The 23,984-nt window shown below is 40.4% G+C and overlaps 1 long non-coding RNA gene across 1 annotated transcript; it reads right to left on the bottom strand.

Annotated features, from left to right (window-relative positions):
* Positions 1-22,037: 22,037 nt before the first annotated feature.
* LOC122476072 lies at positions 22,038-23,672 on the bottom strand. The gene is made up of 2 exons (XR_006295382.1): positions 23,158-23,672; positions 22,038-22,798 (listed from the first exon to the last, which is right to left on the bottom strand). It is a non-coding gene; the product is annotated as an uncharacterized LOC122476072 (long non-coding RNA).
* Positions 23,673-23,984: the final 312 nt, after the last annotated feature.

Genomic DNA, 23,984 nt, shown 5'->3' with positions numbered 1-23,984 from the left:
ATAAATACACTTGCATTTGAAATTGGTATCCATCTAGTTAACAAACATTAGTATTCTTTAATTGTTTCATGTAATGCTGATCTCCATCTCATGTAATGTACTGTAATGTCCATGTAATGGACATCAGTCCATCTCCAAGGTACACAGGTATAGTTCAGGTGTCATTTCCATGTAACAGCTCAGTGAATGCAACACAGAAGCGGGGCTGATATCTAACCAACCTTCACCAGTGCAAACATACCAGTTGTTTGTGGTCACGATTCTGTTTGTTTGATGTAAGTCTAGTAGTTAGACATTTTGATGATCATCCCTGCTCAGGAGCTTTCATTATAATCATCATTTTTATACATAGTCATTTTATACATAATCAAAATCTCCTAAGAATTTTTGCTTTTCTGTAGAGGTCACCAAAAATGAAATAAAAAAATATATGGATGTTAGATTTAGAACACTAACCATAGGTTAGTAATTTTCTAATAATTAGTCGATTTTCTTTTTAATTTTTTTTTTAACGTTTATTTATTTTTGGGACAGAGAGAGACAGAGCATGAACGGGCGAGGGGCAGAGAGAGAGGGAGACACAGAATCGGAAACAGGCTCCAGGCTCTGAGCCATCAGCCCAGAGCCCGACGCGGGGCTCGAACTCACAGACTGCGAGATCGTGACCTGGCTGAAGTCGGACGCTTAACCGACTGCGCCACCCAGGCGCCCCAATAATTAGTCGATTTTAGATAAAGCACACTCCTCTCTTACTCTGTCTACATTTTGGGTAGTCATTCAGAGTTGCTTGATATGGGCATTTTTAGAAATATTAGGGTACTCCAAGTAGAATGATAATCTCATTCCCAAAACATTTTGCTGGTGGGTTTTCTTAACTAAACTGTGGGGGATGCAGGCACAGAGCAAGTGTGTGTGGACTTACTGAAAGCTCTGAATGTGCCCAACCACAGCAAGGATTTCTGCAGGGTTTATGACATTAGACCTGCTGGAAGGGCAGCCTCAACTCGCTGCATTCCTGAGATGCACAAATGCCTTTGAAGGAAAGGTATCCTGTTTGGAGGAAATGCCAGAATCATTTTCAAATTCCCAGGTATGGAGACAAAATTAAAAATTAAGTAACACCATCAAACTCCTATTAAGAATACATGATGAATAATGCCAAACTTCCTTTAAGATATTTTCCATTCAACGTTTTCTCATTTTCTCATTTTATTTTATACTATAGAACATATAAATTTGGTGTAAGAAGGGGGACAGTTGGAGTAGATTCCTGAGCTCCGCAAAGGCAATCACCTTGACGTTTTTGTATCCCACCAAATGGCACTTAGGCAGGTGTTTGATGGATGAATGGATAAATGAATAAGCAAACACTGAGAGCCCAACTTTGCATCATATCTGATCTCTTGCACACTGTTTTTGTGATTTCTATTGCGTGATTTATTTATGTCTGCTTTGTTTTTCATACTTAAGTAACTCAAGTCCAATTTCTCAATCCAGATTTAGTTAACAAAGCCTTTAATGATACCTTAAATATTTATAACCCAGTACTAGAGATATATTTGGGGTATTGTTTAGTGTGCTATTCATTTTTTATTTGGTTCCTCTTCTTTTTTTCCTTTCTTTTTTTATTTCTTAGAGAGAGAGAGATTGCATGTAAGTTGGGGATAGAGGCAGAGGGGGTGAAAGAAACAATCTTAATCCGGTTCCACACTCAGCATGGAGCCTAATGCAGGACTAGATCCCAGGACACTGGGATCATGAACCTGAGTCCAAATCAAGAGTCAAACTCTCAACCGACTGAGGCACCCAGGCGACCCACCTTTCTGTCTTTTTAAATAAAGATCTAGCCACCACTCTCTTATCAGGTCATTTATTCATTTAACACACATTCACTAATATGAGGTAGACCAGTGTCCTCAAAGCTGGAGACACTCAGTGAAAGAAGGTGCCAGACTTCTGTGAACTCACTGGCTAGAGGCTGTGGCCATGACAAAGCCTGGGGTTATTTTAACAACAGCTCCTTCCTCCATCACCACCCTCCTTGATGTCTCTAACATTCATCCTTGAATCATCCAGGTCAAGTCAGGGTCTGAATCCTGCTTGTTTACCCTTGGAAATATCTCTTCAATGATCATTAGCAAATGAATTTCCCAATAGCTGTAGCATTATCATATAACCCTCCTGAGGGCAAGACCCAGGATTCCTTAATATTCTTCAGCCTTTAAACACAGATGACGATAGCTCTCTGTTATCTTGGAAAGATTTCTATTCCTGGTCTTGGCTGCTGGAGGAGCAGGAGGGTTTATAGAGTTAGAACCCCTCTAACCTTCAGTCTCCTTGAATATAAAATAAGATTGGTGGAGTTGATAGTCTTAAGATCTTTCTTACCTCCTCCAATGACTGTGATTGTTTAATACTAAAGAAATGTTCATTACTCAGCTAGAAGGAATCTCTGGCACCTAAAAGTATATTTTGAAGGAAGTGTAGTTTCGTAGTGAAATTTGACCTCTGAAGTACCTTGAAGAATCAGAGACCTGCTTTCAGATGCAAATACCCACTTTAATGCAAGTGACTTAAAATTAAGAGCTCTTAAAGAGTTGCAACTAAATAAAAAGGAAACTACTTTTGCTGAACACTGAACCCAATTTTCTCAAGCCAGTGGCAAACAAGTACTTAAATCTGCTCAGAGACTTATTATTTTTAATCTGATCTTCATGTTCTGGGAAAGCCAAGGCAGCAAGTTGTAGGAAATGAGCCCTGGACTCAGAGCACGAAGACTTGCCACCCAGCGTCTGATCTAACAGCAATAACTGAGGATAGTAGACACCTCCCTGTTTTCTTGTCCAACAAATCAAATGGTCATATCCAGAGACTACAAACAACTTATGCAGTTCTGTTGTAACATGGTTTTAGGTAGTCTATAACATTAGTATGGTTATATCCTAATATTTCAGAAGCCCTATACAGCATCAATGTAGCAACATTAGATACTCAATGATCCAAAAACCTGTCATTGTGGTTTTATTTTAAATGACAACAAGCTCATAGTTTCTCGTACTCAAGGAAATCCAGGAGGCACAGTTCAGTTCAGCTGATAACCAAGCACCTACATATACATGGACCTGGCTGGACACTATAGGAGACGTAGAGGAATCTATCATAGACTTTGTCCCCAGGAATCACAAGAAGGACACGCAAGGTACATACCAGTCATTCATTCCTTTACAATTGTTCAAGCCCGACAGTAACAACGCCAGACACTTTCTGCTCCCGGTCCCTTGGGAATAGAGTAGAGAGATAAAGTCGAGCATGAAGCAGTTAGAATTCGGCGGAGGGAGGAAACGTGGCACGTTATTGGGATTAAGAAAGTTGGCAGGTGAGTATGATTCAAGAGGATGAAATGTGAAGTGAAGATTAGACAATGGGCAGGAGTCTGACAGGCAGAGGTAGAGAGAAGAGCATCGACAACTAGGTAGACTGCAGGGGGCATGGCTTTTCCAGTGCCACAGGCTGACTGAACATTAGAATATGGAAGAAGCTGAAGATGAGACTTGAAAATAGACTGGACCAGAGAAGGAAGTACTCGCATGTCCCTGTTCTTATTCAGCCTTATCCCACGAGGTATTACACGGATGCATGGACATTCACCATGAAAGGGTAGAGCACATTGCTGCTTTAGAAAACTTCCAAAACATGCCAAAAGGAAGCACAATTCCTTCCTCTTGGGACCATCTTGCGTGACAATGTGTGCTTCAGGAATTAAAATAGAAGCTTTGTTTATTGTAAATGAAAAACTGGCCAAAAGGAAGTGATGCCTTTATACAGTGACTTTCTGACTTTTCTGGATCATAAAATGTTCATTATTCATTACCACAAAACAGAGGCATTTCTGTTGTTTGCATTGAAGACTTACGTAGCTATCATCCAAAATACATTATTGACCTTCATTTACCCAAAGGAACAAGTCTATTACTTTTCACCTATTGTTTCAAATCCTCCTTTTTCATTATGCTCTCCTTCCCTCCTTGTTCCTCTCCATGCTAATATAAATTACAAAGGCAGAAAGGACTATCACGTAGGATATCAAGTAATAAAATAATCCCATTTACAAGTGTTTAAATAAGATCCCATATCTACATATAAGCCCATGTAGGCAAGTATTCAGAAGAATTATATAGCTGCATGGTCAAATTCTGCTTCCCTGAGTCAACAGATAAAGAAACTTATACAAAAAGAAACCAGAAAAATTATCAATGCTACAGTAGCAGCTAGGCAGTTGAAGAACCAGGAACAGAATACAGGAGCCCTCTCTGCTCATTCTATTTCATTATTTCTCCACACTGTCCCCTTTAGAGCAAAGATAACACCCAACCTTTCTTGGAAAGCACCACATTTTTCAGGCTATGTTTCTTTTGGAGTTGTTCTGGAGACAACAACATCATTAAAATTTGAGGCAAAGGACAGACATAATGTCTATCTGGTTGCTATTAGTATTTTGGAAACTCCAAATGAAATGCTTCTTTCTAGTTAGCAACTAGAGGTGTTGATCAAACAATAGTTTCCCAGCCAACCTAAAAACTGGATGTACCCAGATGACTTTGCACTCAAACATTGGGATTTTGAGGGCATGTGGATAAAGCTTGATTAATGTCGTACTGCCCTTGGTAAAGCCATAGAAGACTTTGGCTTACGGTGCTAAGTAACATGACATATATATGACAAAAATCTCATACACTGACTCAATGGTATTCCCGAAACAGTCACTTCACATGACAATACCAGCTTTAAAATCCAAAGCAACTTTGTTCCAACGCCCTAACCCATCAGAGTCAGCGGTAATCTATTGACTAATTAATCTCATAACCACTCAAGAACTCTGTTTTACCAACTGAGAATATACTTAGGCATGAAAATATGGGAAAGCATTCAGATATGAATTGCTGAAATAACTACAAGGAAATCGCACTGCACACATACAAGTTATGTTGACATGGAAGAATATCTCCCCATCAGTCTGAGTAAACTATTACATAACAGCTAAGCTATAATAAAATCCTGATTCCAAATCAAATAAGTCTCCCAGACTTCTAAAATGAGTCACCAACAGCTTTATAAACATACAAAATACTTGACAAGGAAATCTCTGATAATTTTTTAGTAATTATGTCTGCAAATCGTTCCTTGCTGACATCACCATTAGAAATGGTTTCCCATAAGTTTGCATTGCCTCTTCACATCTGTTCATTAATCACTAATGCTTTGAATATTTCTATCATTATTAGGTAATTCACAGGGTTTACGTGATTCCACAGCACTCTCCTCAGTGGAATTCTTAATTAGTGTAATCGATGTGATCAAAGCCATTATGATCATGGTCTCATGTTTCTTGCAGTATTTAGTGCAGGTTCACAACATCGACATACCTTTATCCTAAAATTGTGTTTCACAAACAAAGATGACACAACCTCTAAACATCTCAAAACAACGCAGAAGAAAGAAGGGAGCAGAGCTCGCGGGGGAAGTAGGGGAGGGTGGTCACCGAATTGACATATTTCGTGTTTAAAGACATTTCAAAGCCCTGGCGTCATCTCTCTTTGTGTTGGACATGAGATTTAAAGTTCTGTTCTGACATGTGATTCACAAACCAGCCCTGAGCCAAATATGAGTGTCCGAAACTGGGTTCTTCGTACTGTATTGTCTGGCAATGGGTCTAGGAGAGAGTAAGAACTATGAGAGTAAGTAAGCACTGCTGATCTGGAGTAAAGAAAGAACAGTCACAGCCTGGGCTCCAGGGTGGGTTCATCCTGGGAAGGAGGACAACATTGCTGAAAATTTCGGTCTAAGACGAATGGAAAGGGGTTGGGAACAAGAGGACTCTTTGGCCTAAACTAGGCCATTATAATGGATGTGACCCAGAATAAACTAAGTCCTTGATCTCTCTGTAACTGTACTCATCCAGTGATAAACACTGGCTCCCTGGAAGCCTGAGAAAGTACAATATTTAGAGGAGTTCAAAATGTGTCTAAATGGAATTTGGATTTCTCCCTAAATGACCTGTGTGGTTGGCATGCCAGAAGCTTGCCGCTGGAATGCCACTGGAATGAAGATGGTTGAACAAGCAAAGGAATAAGCACAGTACTTCCTGTTGAAAACAAAATTGCTGTCTTCACCAGGCCTGAAGCCTTCAGTTGAATATGTAGAGTAAGTACATGGGAAAGATGTTTTCTATGGGAAAATGGTAGTTTTGAGGGTAGCCTTTAGCTTCATACAAAAGAAAAGCTTTTTATCATGGAAGCTATCCAACATAGTAATAGGTTAACTAGTAAATTAGTATTTCAGAACAGGAAGCACTCAGGTAAAAGTTTTATTTAAGTGGCATATAAGGGATTCATTCATTCATTTATTCATGTATGGCATGGCATTTATGGAGTGACTATTGAACATAAGGGCTGATAATGCAGAGACTAGTAACATAGAGCCCCTAACATCCAGCAATTCATGGAATACTGAATAAGCCAGTCTTGCAAAAAGAAAAGTAAAATACAATGTAGTCAATGATGAGCTGACAACATGACCCAATTTGGGGCCATACATAGAACATTACTTTATAAGGAGCTGAAGGAAATAAATATTCTTCTACCAGACTTGTGATTGGTGGCTTTTCTGTGCTTACAAAACAAAACAAAACAAAACAAAACAAAACAAAACCTTCAGATCTATCATTTATATTCCTGGAAAAGACAATAAGCCTACTCCTTTAATTTAAAGAGAAGCAGCAAGTTGGAATAATACAAAGAGAATAGCAGAACAAGCACTACCACCAAAAAAAGTGAATCAGTTGGGGAGAAAGATAAAGGGAGAGTAAAATGATATCAGTAGACCCTTGGAACCATGCTTTCTATGGCAAAAACTTGTTCTCCCTCTTCTGTGATCCAAGAAGCAAATGTCTTCTAATTACCCTAGTTATAAGACCCTTCTGATTTCAGAAATTGCCCTGATGGGCAATTCCCTCTCTGTCTCTCTTTCTGTCTCTCTGTCTCTGTCTATCTCTCTCTCCAGCTTATTTCATTCAATAAGTTAATGTTAAAAGCTTATAGTCATGTAACTTACGCCAGAATGTTTGAAAATTTAGGGAAGAATGAATGACGAAAAAAGAATGAAGAAAGACAACCACTTATTTTATATAAGATTCCTGCAATGAGAAAACCAAAGGATGAGAACCATGAGCCATGGTCAATTATTTTGAAGAACTCTGAAGAACAGGAAAAGTGACAGAAGCCTAGGGAGAGAAAAATGTGGTTCTGGACCAAGCTCACTCTGGGTTCACTGAATTAAGCAAGAAGTATTAACTTATTTCCTGTTCTGACAGCTGAGAACTTTGACCGTCTGGGGAGGACATTTGACAAGGTGAGTCATGATGTCCCAATGGGGAAAATGAAGAAATGTGTACCAAAATGATTAGTTGGTTGGTGACTTTATAACTGTCTAAATGACTGTAACCTAAGCGAGGTAGCCATAGAGGGCACCTAACCTGGAAAGAATATTCTCACAACCAGCCATGGATGCCCTAAACGTATTTCTCCCTGAATTCAATGAGGACACTGCTGATGACCTATATAGACAACATGAACCAGAAAGAGATACCTGATTAATTAGTTGAGAGGATTCTGCTCCAAAAGAGATTTTGTCAGTCACGAACAATCAGCCAACTAGCAAGGAGAAATGTAATAAATTTAAATAGAAAGTTCTGTAGCTGATCTAAAAAATCCAATTTCAAAAGTAAAAAATAGAGACACGTAGTTTAAGAGAAGAAAACTTGAAAAGAACCAGAATACATCATGATATGCTACTGAAAGCCAATGTGACATTTCAGTAGTATTAAAAGTATGATTGTGGGGCACCTGGGTGGCTCAGTCGGTTAAGCGTCTGACTTCAGCTCAGGTCACGATCTCACAGACCGTGAGTTCGAGCCCCGCATTGGGCTCTGAGCTGTCAGTTCAGAGCCTGGAGCTTGCTTTGGATTCTGTGTCTCCTTCTCTCTCTCTCTGCCCCTCCCCCACTCATGCTCTGTCTCTATCAAAAAATGAATAAATGTTAAAAAAATTTTTTTAAAAAGTATTATTGTGAAGGTAGAACACAGACTAAGTGTAGAAATTGAAAGAATGCAGATTTCAGTGCAAAACAAAGAAGAAATTTCTTATACCTACACTGTTGAAAATATGATGGCTTTCTGGAGGAGGGTCAGAGCTTATTGGAGTGATTTTTTTCCTTTGTGACTATATAGGTCTATGCTGTGTGATACAGTAGCCACTAAGTGCATGTGAGTATTGAGCACTTAAAGTGTACCTCGTCCAAGTTAAGATGTTCTTTAAATGTCAAATACACTGGAATTTGAAGACTTGGTATAAAAAACTTGAATGTGAAATACCTTAGCAATGTTTGTATGATTACATGCTGAACTGATAATATTTGGGGAATATTAAGCTACATAAAATGTAGTATTAAAGTTAATTTCACCTGTTTCTTTTTACTTTTTTTTATAAAATTTTTTTTAACATTTTTATTTATTTTTGAGAGACAGAGAGAGACAGAGCGTAAGGAGGGGAGGGGCATAGACAGAGGGAGACACAGAATGGAGCCTCTGAGCTGTCAACACAGAGCCCGACATGGGGCCCGAACCCACTAACTGTGAGATCATGACCTGAGCCAAAGTAGGACGCTCAACCGACTGAGCCACCCAGGTGCCCCTGTTTCTTTTTTACTTTTAAATGTGATCATTAGAAATTTTTTAGTTACATATGTGGCTTTATTTTTGGTTCAGATTCTGTCTTTAGTGGATGGTACTGGTGTCTTAAGGGACTGGACATTCACAGAAAATGTGGGATGAATTTACACATTGGATGAGGATTAGGCCCAATCTCTACATCTTTCAGACTCCAAATTTCATGCTATAGGCTAAAAAGACTACCAATAAAAACTGAAAAGCAATTAATGCTTCATTGCTAATTTGAAAAATGCCTTTCTAGCAACTACCATTTGTTGATTTAAGAGTCCTGCTGAGGTTAAGACCATTTGTGGAAGAAGCGAAATGGCAGTGACTCATCACCCAAGTGTCTTTGGATTCTTGGCATTTTCTAATAGAACCATCATGTTGATCAGCCATCCTGTTGATATCTGTAGTCAGAATCTTAAACTAGTGTTCGTTATCCTTTATAAAAGGCACTTTTATTGATCATATTCAAGAATTTTCTAATTCTTACTTCCTACAGCATCTTATAGATACGATGTTTAGCAGTTTAACAAGTGAATGGGGAAAAAAGCTTCAGAGAAGAACAAAATACTCAGCTTTGAGTATGTGCCCTGTGTGTTAAGGAAAACCAAAGAGAACAAGTACAGTCTATGTTGATAAATTGCTTTATAATCATATGATGCTCTTCATGTTTCAAGGTTAAACTGTTTATCTCCTTAACTAGATTATTATATCACTTTGAAATCAGCATGCAAGTCCCTTATATGAAGGGTGAGCTTTGCATAAGAAATCTGTGAAATGCAGACAGATGCTCACTGCATGGACAGATTACTGTAAGGCTCATTATTTGGAAAGACTAGTTAATTTTCAGAGAGAAGTAGAATTTTCAGATAAGCCCAGAAGGCAATATAGGAATTCATTCTGTTTCAGATCACTGTAAATTCTAACACCCATCTACCTCCTTCCAGAAATCAATAAAGCCTTCAAAAAGTTTATAATCTAGGAGATCACCATCATGGATCATAGGATTTTAGAGCTGGAAGAGCCAATCCTGAAATCTATATCTCCTAACTCTAGTCTTGACCTCTTACATTCTACCCGTATGTTACTACTTAGTATCTTGTATGATTGTAAGGTGTTAACATTTTATGGCAAGGGGGACGTTGTGGTTAGTTTCGTGATAATCCTGGACTCAAAATGCTCTGCTTTTCAGTGGCCTTCATAAAATGCTGATCTAAAAATTCTGACCAAATTTCAGGATCCCAAGAGCTCTGCAAAGACTGTTTATATAATGGTTATTCATATTGTTTTACAGGCATTTGGCTCGATTGAAAGCTTATGATGGGCACTTAGAAGTCAAATGACAAAAGTCGTTAAAATAGCCATGAAGGATGATGTAAAGGCATCTCCATTTCAGGATGGGGAGAGCACAGAAATGTTCTACCTACTGGCTCATAGATAAAAATAGCTGCCTCTACTGGTGCCAGGTACTTTACACGATTCTCTGTTTATCCTCATAGCCACTTTATGAGGTGGATGCTATAATATTCCCATTTCATACGTGAGGAATTTAAAACAAAGAGAGCTTTTGCTACTTGTTGGATGTTACAGTCACTGGGATTGGAGCTCCACCTTACATTGATCTGATTCCATTGATCTGCTATCTGAAGCCTGCGGTCGTACTGAAGCCAGACTGCCCTTCCCAGCTGGGAGCCAAGACGGTCTTAGATGAGTCTCCCCGAGACCTTCATAGGCCATGAAGAGTTGTTTCCTCTGAGGTATGAGGGGTGCTCCTGAGAGCCGGAGAAAGGGCAGGTGAATTGCCAAGACACAACTTGTACCCTTGGGGGAAGCTGTGCCCAGAAAGTCCTTGATAATAAAGGACCTCACTCCAAAGATCCTAGAGACCTTGTAGCTCCGTGCCTCACTCGGGAAGGTACCTAAAACAAACAAAAAAAACAAACAATCAAAAACAAAATCAAAAATTACCTAAAATTAGGGCTCAGTAATATTGGCAGCCGAATGTCACTGACAGTTAACTCTTTAACTGCCACCAGAAAGAGGTAAAACAATGCCTCCTATTTCCCATTGAAACTTGCCTCTTATTTTTTAAAAATTATTTTTAATGTTTATTTATTTTTTGAGGGAGACAGAGAAGATGAGTAGGGGAGGATCAGAGAGAGAGGGAGACACAGAATCTGGAGCAGGCTCCAGGCTCTAAGCTGTCAGCACAGAGCCCAATGCGGGGCTTGAACTCACAAACTGTGAGATCATGACCTGAGCCAAAGTCAGAGGCTTAACCGACTGAGCCACCCAGGTGCCTGAAACTTGCCTCTTAGTAAGGAGGACACTCTTCAGGATGAGCACTGGGTGTCATATATAAGAGATGAATCACTGGGTTCTACTCCTGAAGCCAAGACTACACTCTATGTTAACTAACTTGAGAAGAGAGAGAGAGAAAGAGAAAGAAAGAAAGAAAAAAAGAAAGAAAGAAAGAAAGGTGCCTCTTTTGTACCTTCATCATTATGGTGCTTCAGAGGAGTTCTGTGCAAATTAAAACCCCTTATGAACTTGCTATCTCTGTCTTCTGATCCAAATTTAGCCTAAAAAGTGAAGGACTCTGGTCGTAATCAGAGGCCAAGAAAAAAAAAGGCATATAAACTCATTACCATTAAACCTCAGAGTTGTTATCCTGACAATGTTGAGTCGAGTCAGAAATATTATCTACGAGTAAAAGAAACCAAGCAAAAGAGAGATGATGGCGTCCGTCTCCAAGAGACAAGCAGGAAATGATCAGAAGTGTTGGATGACCCCACATCATTGCCTGTGTAAACAGTGCCAGTACGCGATCAAGTTCTGAAGGCATCCTGAGAAAAGGAGGCGGAGAAAGAAGAAGGAGGGCAATGGCCACCTCCTGCCCGAAGGAAGCTGGAGCAGGAACATGGCATAACTGAAGGAGCCCAAGAAAAACAAGAGCTGGGTGAAAGAAATGTCAGAGGGGGTGAATCTCGGTTTTGCACTTCCCCTAGGTCCAATATCTGACCAAATTTAGAAGTAAACAACAGCTGGGAAGGAAGAGGAAGAAAAGCAAGGAGAGGCACATTTGTCCAGGTGCTGTGAAATGTGAGGGGGAGTCGGATCTGCAGGAAAGTGGCATCCGATGTCAATGAGAGAACAGAGCGTCAGTGGGGAGCCCTGAAAGCCAGGGACAGCCAAGTGCCACATGAGAAAATGCCGGCAGATGGCTCCCCAGCCAAAGCGACGTTGGCCTTTATGGGCAAAACACAGCTCTAGGCCCTGTTAAGGGAAAAGTGCCAGTAAAGGAGTCAGGAGGGAAGCAAGGTAGGGGAGAGGAGGCAGAAGGCCTGAACGGACAGACGGTTGGAAGCAAAGAAGACATACTTCCTGACCTTGAAGAGTTTATCTCCACATAACCTTTACTGCCTGGCTGACTTGTAACCACCAGATCCTCAAAATTATAATAAAGACGAAAATGTTTTCCACAGCTCACATAGTCAGTTAAGGTTAAAGGGGAGGGAAGGTGAAATAATGTGGATCCCTCCACCCAAACTCAGCCTTAAAAGGATAACTCAAATCACAGAGCCTAGAAGAGAGCACTCTGAATAAGAAGAGAAACTTGCTGGATAGAAGAGCGACGTAGTCAAGGCAGTCAATTATCGGTACAATTCAAGTGGCAGATATTTTAATCACCTATTTAACGGAGTTACATTTTGTGTTTGCCCTAGCTGATAAGAAACAACAATCTGGCAATAGAACCAGTTGGTGACAAAGTACTATTTAGGAAAAAAAAAAAATTCCATATTTAATGTCATGTAAAGGTAATGGCCTCATAAATGTGCATCCGAATGACACATAATCAGTGCTATTATTATTATTATTATTATTTATTAACAAGAGTGGTATGGAACCCAATTTCCCAGTGGCTGAGGTCAGCCCCAAATGGATGACTCACACACACGGCTGATCTACATAAATAGCATGTGCTAAGATTACCATCTGGTATAACAATCTACATCACAAGACTCCACATTTCCTGTTACCCAGGGTAAGTAAATTTCAAGCATGAGGGAAAATTTTAGCAAGTTTCTCCAAGTACCTTCACTGAGAGACTAATGTGGCTTGTGCAGAGAGGAGGGGAAGGGAAATTATGAGGTAAAGGTTATTCTCTCTTTCATCTCCCCCTGACTTCCCCTCACAGGAGAGAAACACCACCTTTGCCATTCTGGTTCACCTCATTTAGAAAATCAAATTTGCCTAATTAATGTCTAACAAAGACACTCCAGGCATTGTGTGAGACAAGCACTTGAAACAATAATGGGTAGTATACATTTGAAAATCATTCGCCTTTCCTTTCTCTCCATGTTCTCTCCTTTTTTTTTTTTTTTTTTTCCTGGAATGAAGATAACAACATGTGTCACGAAAACACGCAAGGAAAGCCATGGCCCATGAAGATGACTCTGGTCTTTTGTATTTCGTTTAAATACACCCACATTTGGAATCATTCTCAGACCCAACTAACTTCGATTCATTTTTGAAGACTTGTCTGCCTATAAAGATGTGATTACTGTCATAACAAGAGCTGCCGGACTTTCCGTCTGAGGCAGGTAAGGAAGCTCCTGCCTGTCTGCCTGCCTGCCTGCAGGAGGCTCCCTGGTGCATCTTCTCAAAACCCAGCTCTTCTTCTGAGGGCCCCCCTGAGTCCACCAATCACAGAAGCCCCCCAAAGGCTTTGGAGAACATAAGACACAAGCCAGGAGCTCCCCTCTTAGTTTGGTTCTTCAGATTCTTTTTGGTTAACTTTCTCTTTTTTTCTTTACATTTTCACAAATCTGGAAGTTGGCAATTTTGCAATTTGGTTGTTAAAATGAAGATTATAATCCATCAAGGGGCACCTGGGTGGCTCAGTCGGTTAAGCATCTGACTCTTGGTTTCAACTCAGGTCATGACCTCCTGGTTTTGTGAGTTCAAGCCCTGTATTGGGCTCTGTGCCCCCAGTGTGGAGCCTCTCTGTGATTCTCTCTCTCCCTCTCTCTGCCCCTCTTCCGTTCATGCTGTCTCTGTCTCTCCTAAAAATAAATAGACTTTAAGAGAAAAAGATTACAATTCAGCTAGGTAACAGATTTATTTCTCTCTTTGCTATTTGTTAGAATGTGGGGTTATACAAATTAAAGTATAAACAAAGAAATGTACTATAACTAGGAAAAAGCAAACAAATAGTTTACAACAACCTTTGCATGTGAGCAAGAACTCTGCTTATTATTAATAATACAAAGCCCTTTGCCCAATATAGCAGGGACTGACAAGCTTTTTCTGGAAAATCAGATAGTAAATATTTTAGGCTTTGTGGAACCAGAATGGAGGATATTGTCTAGGTATTTAGATAATAAAAGAGAAGACAAATTGTCACAAGTTTTATTAATAAAATTCAAAATACGATAATAAAATTGACCATAATTTTGTATAGTATGGATCTACTAATAAGAAGATAGAAATTATTGGGGGGAGGGTGTGGTAACATGTTTTATAGCTGGGGTTTAGAGTTGATGTTCCCTATCAGTAAAGGGAGGCAAATGCTCACCCGTATCGCTCTTGGCTCACGGGCTGTGCAAAAACAGACAATGGACTAATTGACCTAAGCGGCCACCCACCGTCTGCCAAATTCTGCTTTGTACTCTTGGTGCTTTCACGTGAGTAGAGGGTCTCATACCTATTATCTTATTTGTGCTTCACAACAATTCTCTGAGAAGTCTAGGTAGATACATCATACCCATATTATAGATGAAGTTCCTAAAACTTCCACAAATCCTGAGGGAAAAGCTAGTAAATGCCGGGCCCAAGGCTTAACCTTGAACTTCCTAACTCTTCACACATTCCAATTTAGGGCAGCTAGAGGAAGTCTTTGCTTCCTCTCATTTGCCAACATAAAAACAGTCAAATTAAATGCTAGTAATACTCCGAGATGGTATTAATGTTACCCCCCAAATTCTTGTAATCCCATTTTTGTACTGTCTATCAGAATATCTTCAATGACAGCACATTTTCTTCCTTAGACAATGATTTGACTTTTGGAAAGAGCCCTGAATTCTTTGATGCCAAGTTTCATAACACAAGCTTAGTTTGAGAAACAAACAAGGGTTAGCTACAATGTAATGAGACTTTCTCTCTGGATTGACCTGAAAAAACTAATTGTGAAGACAATGTCCAAGCAGAAATCCCTACTTCTGCCCCCCAAAAAGCAAAGAAATCTTCTCTGGATAAATGAATAACCTTTATATGATTATATGAATATAATCTTTATAACATTCTAGAATTAGAAAGGACTTTGAAGATAATTTTTCCAATTTCCATCATTTACAAAAGAAAAAGGAAAAAAACACTCAGAAAGATTACTTTGCAGAATAGCATTCCTTTGGATTGTAAAATCTAATATTTAGTTTTGAAACCCCTTGCTCAGGAATAACAAACATTGAAGGAATTCTCTCTGCAATATAGCTTATAAATAACACTGGGTATAGTGACATTAAACTGGCAAGGGTAAGCTTCCCCCCCCCCAAAAAAAAAAGATTGGAAAGTTTGATCTTTTAAAGGCAAGCTACTGGTTCAGATGACATCTCAAAATGTTTTCTGGCCTCCAAACTCCCTGATACTGTGTAAAATCATCTGGAGTTAAAGTCACGTTTTGTAGGTAGTAGTAACCATTTATTGAATGCTTCCTATGTCTTGCAGAGTGCTCAGCTCTTAGCTCATATAATCCTCACAGCAATCCTATATGATAGTTGGTATTATCCCCATTTTATAAATGAGAAAAGTCACATAGAGAGGTTTGCCTATGACCACATTTATAGCTAGAGGCAGATATTGGAATCCAATTTAATCAGTTAGAGTTCAATCCAAGAAGCAAAATCACCAGGAACGATATATATTTGACCATACACAATCCTAGGAACTGGCTAAACAGTTTAAGTACTGTTGGACCTGACGTCAAAAGGGAAGGGTTTCGGGAAATGAAAGATGGACACAAAGTAGGGGAAAGCAAGAACAATCCATGAGGACAACTCAACAAATCCATGAAGATAGGCTGGAATCTATGAGGCTAAACCAAAACCAAAGTGAGCCTCTTACTGCCTCCGAGTCTCCAACCCCAATGATAGATACATCATTGTACAGAAGAGCTGTATACTCTGCCACGGTACTGCATGGGACCCTCTCCAGGTTCTCAACTTCCAGTTTAATGAAACCATTACTGTTTCCATTGTCTTGATAACTAAGACCTCTAGACCAACAGAGAATGGACATGAAGAAAAAATTCCACTCGTTTATCACTAGGGGTGAGAATAAGAGAAACCATCCACATTTCTATCTCTGTGAGATAGATCAATCCTATCTAACAGAGAAAAAGGACCATCTGTTGCTCACAAGTTTAGGGCAGATAAAGCATCTTGGAGGCTATTACTATGGTCATCCGTGCTGTTGACATCCAGTTGACTCTGTAACAATTCTCCAAAAAGCGACATTACCATTCTATCAGGCCAAATGCTTCAGAGTGATGGGGACCCAGTAAGACCACTGAATTACATGAGTATGAGCCCACTGCAGTATTTAATTTCCTGTAGAATAAAGCCCTTTGTCAAAAGCAATGTTCTATGGCGGTCACGGTATTCTGTAAATCCACAGACAGTAGTGTTAGCAGAAGTGTTAGTGGGAAGGTAAGGCGAAATCTACTTCTAGAGTAAATTCTAGCCCAATGAGAACAAAATGCTGGTGTTGTCCCTTACTAGAAGGAATTGACCCAATGCAATCAACCTGCCACCAGGCATTCTGGTTAAACCCACCAGGGAGTGGTGCCATGTTAGGGGCTCAGTGCTGCTCTCTCCTGTTGGCAAGGATTTGTCACTAATTTTCCAGTCACTAATTTTCCACTTGAGTGCCTTCCAATTCTCTGACCATCTAGAAAAGCCAATAGCCGCAGCCCATGAACCATTGTACATCTCCATCTCTTACTGTCTCCTTCTAAGCAAAACAAACAACTAATTACACTGCTTAAAGTTTTGCACACTAATAGACTTTTCCTTGCTCCTGTCTTTAGGCCCACCGCAGAGTGGACCTATAAATCTGTTACTATTTTCTTTGGGTTAGTTCCAGTATGCCATCCAGAACGATCCATAAACAAGGTATAAATGAACCTCTCCTCAGTCAATTGATAATAGGGAACTTCCATGAGGCCATATGCCCATGCTGAGACAGAAGAAGCAATGTAGCAATGGGATGCCCTATGAGTATCTCTGCTTTTGCACATGCAACTTACTTTTGCCTTCAGGAACTGTTTTAACCTGATCTCATCTATACCACTTCCACTTAATAACTGAGCACTTCTATGCACACACAACTTTACTGACCCAAATGCATGTGCCTCCATAAGCCATGATCTTAACTATTGTGTTCTATTGCTGTTGGAGTTCATAACAAACAGGAGCGTTGTATTTGACCCAGAAGGAGACATCAGGGAACCATCGTTCTTTCCAACATCACTGCAGACACTATTTGTGTTAACACTGCTGATTTCAATATAGCGCAGACTTAATGAAAGAGTTGTAGCCCAAGCAAACCTGGGGAAAATGATACTGGAGGACGCCCGCTTTACATTCTTGGAGATGATGACCTGTAACCAGTAACTATACAGGAGAAAAGATCTCCCAAATTATATATAATTTAAGTTCTAAATATCTTTTTAAGTAAATAGGTACTTCCAATTTTTTATTGTTGCTGTTAAGGATGTATTTCCATTGCAAAGGAGAAAGTATTCAGCCTCCTATAATTTTTTTTTAATTTCATATATTTAAAAAAATTTTTTTAATGTCTAGTTTTGAAGGAGAGAGAGAGAAAGGGACAGAGCACGAGTGGGGGAGGGGCAGAGAGAGAGAGGGAGACACAGAATCCGAAGCAGGCTCCAGGCTCCGAGCTGTCGGCACAGAGCCTGTTGCGGGGTTTGAACTCACAAACCATGAGACCGTGACCTGAGCCGAAGTCAGACACTTAACCAACTGAGCTACCCAGGCGCCCCATCATATATTTATTTTCAAATTTTATTTTAGAGAGTGAGAGGTTGCAAGAGAGGGAGAGGGACAGAAGGAGACAGAGGCAGAGGGAGAGAGGGAGAGAGGGAGAGAGACAGAGAGACAGAGAGAGAGAGAGAGAGAGAGAGAGAGAATTTCAAGCAGGCTCCATGCTCAGTGTGGAACCCGACACGGGGCTCAATCCCACAACCCTGGGATCATGACCTGAGCTGAAATCAAGAGTCAGACGCTCAACCCACGGAGCCACCCAGGCACCCCGTTCAGCTTCCTGTAAACTCTAATTTTCTTCTCAGGTTTTCTAAAATAAAATATTATACAAACTACGATAACTGCTCACAAATATGTAACATTATTCCGTCATCAACCTTAAAGCATTTTGCATCCACATTTTGCAAATGTTATACACTATAACTAAGTATAAGCTTGGTTGTCCCTTTGGGAGGTTCTAAGTTGATTCAGACACATTTGATTCCTTTCCTCCACAAAGAGGGAGAAGGTAAGAGGAAAGAGAAACACTTCTTTTGTGAAGCATGATGGGGGAAATATCTTATCTTAGGAAACAGAGTGCAAATAGGATATTGTGAAAGTATAGTTTTGATGTCAGTATTACTATTTCACCCATCATGGACCAAAGGAAGACTCCATGTAAGTTGAACCTGTGAATAAAAAAATGTTGGTTTATCAACATTTTACAAATAATAATAAAGGTATGATTTTCTTCCAAAGAGCCCGCTGAGCATTGCATTTCCAACGATTACAATTAGAAGCAGAGCGAAAAATCCCCAGAAATTTGAGCAAGAATTTTTCTTTCTAGTCTTTGGGTGACTTTTACTCTCTGGGCTCCACAATGGTGGCTGAGGCCTGAAAATGTGGGCATTCCTGCCTAAGCTTTTGCACCCTGGGAATTTTTCTAGTTTCTCCTGTGGTGATTGTCCCACCCTGGCTACTATCGGACAAAAGTTGAGAAAAGAGGTTGAAAATGCAATCGCTGTCAAGGCCTAAAAAAAAGGGGGGGGGAGGGGTGACAAGGATAATCCAAGAATTGCAATGACTGTCGAAGGCAAGCAGAATCTAAGAATTGCAGTTAAGCCAAAGAGTATTAATGCTTGGCTTTGGAATGGATCATCAAATTTAGGAAGCCTTCTTGTTAAACTCTAACAAATACTAAAATGAGTCTATGCCCTGGGGAGATCCACCAACTCGGAGTTCTGGGAGGTCGGCCTGTACTTAACAGCTTCCTTCAGCTGACTTAGAAAATGGACACTGCACATAGATTAATGGAGAATTGATTTTGTATGTGGAGTGATGAGAAATACCAGCGAGGTAAAGAAAGAGAAGAGGTGAAGCCAGAAGGAGACACATTTCGCAGGTACCCACGCCCACACTGCCGTCAATCTGATCCGAAATTCTGTACACCCCCTACTGAAGAAGACACTTGCAACTGTCATGGGTCACAACACGAAGTCCTTTATTCCCATGGCAAATAGCATTGGCAAATGGAAAATGATGCTCCATGCAATTAAGGTTGGTTGGGAATTTTTTTTTTTTCTTTTCACATATGGCAATGTTTATCTTCAAAGTTTTCCTCTTTGGCTCAGGGGCTCCTTTGTAGAGCAGCTGGTCTTGTGTGGCCTAATTGTGAGATGATTTGTTGTGTGATTCAGTAGCATTGTTTATTTGTACAGTGGTTCAGTGGAATTTATAAACTGCATAATATTGTTCTAGACTGTTTTCTTTTTATTAAGACGCCACATTTTCTCCAGCATTCATGACTGGGATTATAATTAGGTGGAGCATTCAAGATATTTTCATCCCAACTTCCTCTGTTAATTAATGGCATTAAACAAGAAATGTTTGCATTTCAATGAAAAGATGGAGGGAGGCAGGGAAAGAGGACGAAGGGATGAATTAACTTGAAATCAATCTTTGTTTTGCATACAAGAGCTTGTTAACAAATACCCAAATAGAACGAATACAAGCTGTAAGTTATTTCTAATTAGTCCTAGCTGTTCTCAGGAAAACCAAGTCAAATCATGGAGTCTTTTAGCAAAGATCCCTTTTGCTATTCTTGGTCTGTCCCTGAGAAACCCTCAGTAAATGGTCCCAGTGACTTGTCACACGTTCTTTAATGATGAAATGTTCCAGTGTTGCCAGGCCTATAAAAAGTTCTAAGAGCAATTTGACCTTCCCACTTAGTTTCCTTTATTAAAAAGAAGCCGCATGTGGGGGTTTTTGTTTTGTTTTGTTTTCTTTTTTTTTTTCCAATCAGAATATGTCTAAATAAAGTATAAATGGAATTTTCAAGGGGCTTTGGCCGGGGGTGGGGGGGCGAGGGGGAGGTTATAATTCCAGAATCGAGAATGGGACTCAAAAGCTTACAATGCTAAGATATATTGGAGCTGGAAAGAAAGGCTTGAGGCAACATAGGGATGTCACAAGGGAAAAGCCAGCTAGCTATTGGTCAGGCAGTTTCCAACATGGCATTGCTTTGGTGAATGAGTCATAGAACAGAGCCTGGCCCCTGCCTTTTCAGTCAGCAACTGGACCTTATCAATAATCCCAGACGTCGTCAGAATCTTGGGGAGAGACTCACACTCTCAGTTCACGGGAGATTAATGTTTAAACCAAAGGTCAACTTACTAATTTATTATGAGGGATATCTATGTCCAGTGTCCTAAATGCTTGCCCCTCCCATCTAAGACACCCCTTTCCATGGACTGAGTAGCTAGAAGGCTGGTTATTAATCTGAATGTTGCTTGGTTGGCGTGCAACTGAAACAAATGGGTGGGGGAATGTCTTGAGGATCATGTCATCTAAGCAAAGATAAGGTTTAATGAAATTCCCATCATCTCGGAAACACTATACAGATATGTGTCCCAAATTCAGTCATTTCAATCCTTCAGCTAAGACTTAACATAAATCATTAATTCTGTTTTTCCTTTCTTTTTGTGCCGCATGTCTGTATTTAAAAGTGTTAAGATTGGGGTGGTGGCTCGGTCAGTTAAGCGTTCAACTTTGGCTCAGGTCATGATCTCAGGGTTCATGAGTTTGAGCCCCGCATCGGGCTTTGTGTTGACAACATGGCACCTGCTTGAGATTCTGTCTCTCCCTTTCTCTGCTCCTCCCTCCCTCTCTCTCTCTCTCCTTCTCAATAAATAAATAAACTTTAAAAAATAAATAAATAAGAAGAGTGTTAAGGTTATTATTAACCAATTATCAAATGGCTATTCCTGTGGGCACCAGAAAGTATGCTATCTACTTCCATTATAGGCTTATTTAATGTCTCTAAATCTCTGAGAACGTCTTTTTTTTTTTTTTACCCCATCTCTAAGTTTCTTGGAGAATCCTTGCCATCATCCCAATGTATCAACTTCAAACTTCAGGATTCAATCATCCACTAAAGGTATGTTCGTCTATCTGGAATGTATTGAGCAAACACTAAGCGCAGAGGACTAGGTTGGGTACAGTTAAAGTCATAAAAGGCAGAGGAGATGAGCCCTTCTGTCAGGAAACCTCAAATCCAATTAGGAAGATGAGCTCTCCGCACATGAATTCTAAAGAACAGTGCAGTACATGGCTTGGTGCCAAATGTGTAGCGGAATTCAGAGAAAGCAGAACATAGGGTCCTGCAGAGAAAGTTCCACGGAAGAAGTGGAAATGAGGAGGGAAACTGTACATTGACCTCAAGTTAAGGCAGGGTTTCTCAGTCTAGGTGCTATTGACGTTGGGTGGGGACCTGTGCTATGCGTTGTAGGATGTATAGCACCATCCCTGGCCTCAGTCCAACTGGCTGGTGGCATCCACCCACCAGGTATGACGGCCACAAAATCTCCACACATTGTCAAATATCCCCTGGGGGGCAACATCACCTCTGTTGAGAACAGGGGTTAAGGTGACCACTCACCTAAGTGAATTATTCACCTGACCCCTAGAGATGGGTGACCAGTGCCTCGCAGACAGGTTAACGCTACAGACCTGGAGTTAAAGCGAGCAACACAAGGATGTGAACAGTAACATCAGGGAGGCAGGGATAGCGGGAAGAATCTAAGCAATGTGGGCCTGGGACTGGAGATAGCGTAGTGCATAACTCTAGTTATGAAATTTATTTTTTATACTTAAGCTGATGTTTCAAAAATGTTTACAATGTTCCTGCCTTTATTCTGAATTGGTACTTCTTTTTTTTTTTTTTTTGATATGTGATTCATCTTTTATCAAAAAAACCTCAAATAAAAAGCAAGGTTGGCTACATGCAACTAATTATTTCAGGAGACATTTAAGTAACCTATAGGAACAGATAGGATTATAGGTATGACATCAGAACAAGAGGTTTTTTTTTCTTTTTTTAGGGGCAGAGGGCTCACTCCTGACTATACGTGATTTTGCTTGAGAACATGAAATCTAAACTGAGTGCGGAAATATATTATTATTCCAGGACACGTTTCAAAATAACAATCACCACAAGCAATGTCATTACAATCCATTATATAATCCCTTTCCAGGGTAGTTTCTTTCCATCGGGGCTACATGTGAGCAAAAGTCTCAGCCATCAGCAGCCACTAGTTTTCCCGAAATGCCTAATGTAACAAGCCAGCTTGGAGGAAAAAAAAAAAAAAAAAACTTGTTACCTCTGCACAATTTGTGACTTTGCTGGTGGGCCTAGAAGGGAACCCAGGAAAGGCCCGCCGGCCAAGGGGCCCCTGATCCTATGCCGGGAAGTCTTCCTCGGGTTCACTGTGTCCCAGATTCATTTTGTAATCATGCTAGCAGGAAGTGAGAAGGCGCGGCGAGTGGTGCGGAATACATCCTTGAAAAAAACAAAAATCTAGCTGACCTTTCCAACTTGTGCAGATGTTCAAAACCGTTTTGCGCTTTCTGCGTGTCTGTAACTCACCCAAAACCGGGTACCGTGTGGGTCCGAGGGGATCCGTTGTCACAGAAGGTGGCGGCCGGGAGCCTAAAGAGGCACAGAGAAGGGCAATCAAATGAGAGAGGAGAGCGGGATCTCTCTGAAACCAGACTTAACAGCCGGGTTAAGTCAGCTTCCATTCTTTTGATTTCACTCTTTGCCTGGATGCTAGCACCTCGGGAGCAGCGGGGCAGAAACAACGCTGATTCAGAAAGTCTGGTTGCCAGACTTTCTGTCAGAAACAGAAAGACAGAAAGGATTCTGTGCTGAGAAGGCAAAGCGGGACATGGTGAGGCCTGTTCTCCTCGCTTGCAGAGGGAACAATCAGAATCTCTGGAGTCAAAAAAACTCAGCCTGGAAAGCAGCCTTAATTTTCTTTTTTTTTTTTTTTTTTTTGAAGTGCTCACTTTCTTCTGATTTCCAGTGTCTGGATTGGCTTCCATGGGAAATGCCACAGTGGGGGAAGTGTTCTCACACAATGTCTTGTGCCTCTCCTCTCCCAGATAAAATCATTTCTATGCAATGATTCTTTGAAGCTCTGGATAAAGGTTCGGGGTAATTTTTACTGTGTCCCAAGAAATTCATCTCTTCTTTTTAATCCTCTCCTTCCCCGTCCATGACTAGTTGCTTCCTTTAAAAAAAGAAGAAGAAACCACTCACATTATGACATACACTAGAATAACTCCAAGACCTATTCTTAGATTGATATATAAGGAATTTACTCACCACTCCCTTCAGGATTAAGGAGCATTAACCTTTGGAACACAGTCTTTATATGCATGTCAGGGTATTTTTAAGAATGGGAAAACCCAGGATACAGATAAACAACACGGGTTCCAAACGGGGGTTATTTTTAGACCTGAGATTCCAAAGTGTATAAGACCACAGATACCAAAATGGTTCTCATCCTCATGGACATGCCCTCCCGTCACCTTCACAGACCGTTCTCCCCTTGGTCTGGTGCACTGTCTGTACATTTGCAAACACACGCACGCGTGCGCACACACACGCACACACGCACACACGCGCACACACCTCAGACCTCTTCTTAAAACCCCACTGCCACAATCTCTAATTTTGACCCTAACCCAAACCATGATGAGGAGTAGAAATATTGGACTGTCATTTCCTGCACATAAAAGGCCATTCTTACTAAGCCTTCCTCCCGAAACCTTTCTTAAGAATGCTGGGGTGGCTGTGAGTTTTTCTATCAGCATTTAAATGGTAGTTATTT

The sequence above is a fragment of the Prionailurus bengalensis genome, chromosome E4 (assembly GCF_016509475.1).
Source record: "Prionailurus bengalensis isolate Pbe53 chromosome E4, Fcat_Pben_1.1_paternal_pri, whole genome shotgun sequence".
NCBI lineage: Eukaryota > Metazoa > Chordata > Mammalia > Carnivora > Felidae > Prionailurus > Prionailurus bengalensis.
This window is presented reverse-complemented; position numbering and strand designations above follow the sequence as displayed.